Source organism: Musca vetustissima, unplaced genomic scaffold, assembly GCF_032173495.1.
Source record: "Musca vetustissima isolate MV318-11 ecotype Yass unplaced genomic scaffold, APGP_CSIRO_Mvet_v1 utg61191, whole genome shotgun sequence".
NCBI classification, from domain to species: domain Eukaryota; kingdom Metazoa; phylum Arthropoda; class Insecta; order Diptera; family Muscidae; genus Musca; species Musca vetustissima.
The window spans coordinates 160,105-162,593 of NW_026875583.1; positions in this window are offsets into that span (position 1 = coordinate 160,105).

Consider the following 2,489-nt stretch of genomic DNA (forward strand, 5'->3'; position numbering starts at 1 on the left):
TTATCAGAAATTACCGCTTGTGGCACTTTGTGCTTTGCAGTGTTTACATGTGTGTGTATGTGTGTTTACCTACCTGTATTTGTATTGTAAATCTTGAATGATCAATTAAATTTGTCTTCAATGGTTCGATTAAATTTCTCTCACACACAGACACATCCACAAAAATCAAAAGAAAACGTGCAATGCCACCGCCATGATATTGTACAAATACAAGTGTACAATAATTACACACGTATGCATTCAATAACGTACACTCACACACAAAGTCTGTGACAGACGCCGGTGCAAACACCAGCACAGTAATAAAACCCAAATGCAATCAATATCTTGTGTAAATTATACGCATTATTTAAATGCCCCTTCCTTTACATCTTGGCATCCTCCTTCTACGACGCAAATATTTACCCTTTTACAGTTTACGTCTAAAGACCCAAAACGACCGGCTAGAAGAGACCCGATATTGTATTTTACACAAACGTATTTTGTGTTTTTGAAATTGCTGCACGGATGACTTAACCGAACTTGAGTGTATAAATGAATGAATAAAGGAACGATTGTTTTAGGGGCGATTGTTTTACGCTCTATTTTTCGGGTTTTATCTGATTTGATTTAAGGAAACAAGGAGGAATATAATACGGGGGTAGTATACGTAAATATATTAAGAATTATCAAGTATTTAAAATAGTTATCAAAATAACATATTTGATCGGGGCGGATCATATGACATTCTACGGTGTTTGACCCGTAGTGCGCCTTAGTTTTGACCAGACTTGTCTTTGAAGATTTGCAATTTCTTCACCAGCAGTGTTTTGTTCCGTAGACCAGAGACTTCGAGAATGCGATTTGTCGTGAACTTCTGGTTCAAGCTCTCCCGAAGACCGTTGCCTTTTGTAATAGAGGAATATCCCTTTTCCTTACCAGCTTAAGTTTGATCGTCTCGCTTATGGGGACAATACTTGTTACTAGTTTTCTCATTAGATAGTTCCCTTTGAATCCACATCTGTCTAATTAATGGGTGCTCCATGATGTTGTTGTTGACCACATCCCTCACCTTTATATGGGTCTGCTTTTTTAGTTTCCCAAACTAACTATTCGCCTGCTGTCAACTTTGCATAAGATGGCGGCTCCTTACTAAATGTTATCGCTCTCTTCCTCTTTTGTGAATTCCGTTTAGATGCAGAGCTCGTCTTCTTGACATTTGAACCATCATCAGTCGATGAATTCTCATGGCTGCCTCCTTTGACTTTGTGTAGGCTGTGCCTTATTTTATTTTTAGCCCACGGGAAGCTCTTTATATCGTTTTCGGGTTTGGCGTTCTATTGTTTTTCTGGAAACCTTATAATATTCGTCCGTTCGTAGTACATGGAGGGAAGATCAGGCTTATCCTTCTGAACATCGGTTTGCTTGATGTTCATTCATTTAATCCTGGCCCATTTTCGGTTTTGTGCTCCTTGTTGTGAGCTTGGTGATATCCTTGCTCACATCCTCAACCATCTAATTAGCCTTTATGCTCCTTAGGAATTCTAGAACAGTTGTGCTAGTTTTATTCTCATGTTTAGCCTCGGATTTTTAGTTTGAGTCCTCTTCTTTCTCAGAAAATGCACTTCCCCTCTGGTCCTTTAACTCAGATTCATTGCGATTGTAGCCATAACATCTGCTACAGATTCGAAGGCACCCTACATATGTGGGACATAACGACGAGGCCTAACTTGTGAACAGATCAACGGCACTCGCCTGTACTGAGTTATTAAGGTCATGAGCTGTTACTTTATTTATCTTCGAATTTTCCATGATTGTTTTTTTGTTATAGAGTAATACCCCTATTGTCAAGATTGGTCCCCGAAGACTGTGCCCTAAAGGTGGATGATTAAACAATCACATTACCTCCTGATTTAACTGACTGTACTAGATTAGTGTGATTATCGGTATTCTTTAGTACTGCCATTGGTGATTTGGAATGGAGTGATACTTCCGAATATTTTTGTGGATGGTAAGGTACTGTTAAACTTCATTTACACGATTGAAGGTTTCTTCAAAATGCTTCAAACTCGTTTAAACAGCTAAATTTCTTCAACATTTATAGAACAAAACTTTTGAAGATTTTATTGATGCCGTGTAAATAGGCATCAAAATCGCATCTTGCAATATTGATGACTAGAAATATTTTGACAGCATGTTCATTCTTTTGATCAATACATATCATACGTTTTTTTAGACCAGAGACTTCGAGCATGCGATTTGTCGTGAACTTCTGGTTCAAGCTCTCCCGAAGACCGTTGCCTTTTGTAATAGAGGAATATCCCTTTTCCTTACCAGCTTAAGTTTGATCGTCTCGCTTATGGGGACAATACTTGTTACTAGTTTTCTCATTAGATAGTTCCCTTTGAATCCACATCTGTCTAATTAATGGGTGCTCCATGATGTTGTTGTTGACCACATCCCTCACCTTTATATGGGTCTGCTTTTTTAGTTTCCCAAACTAACTATTC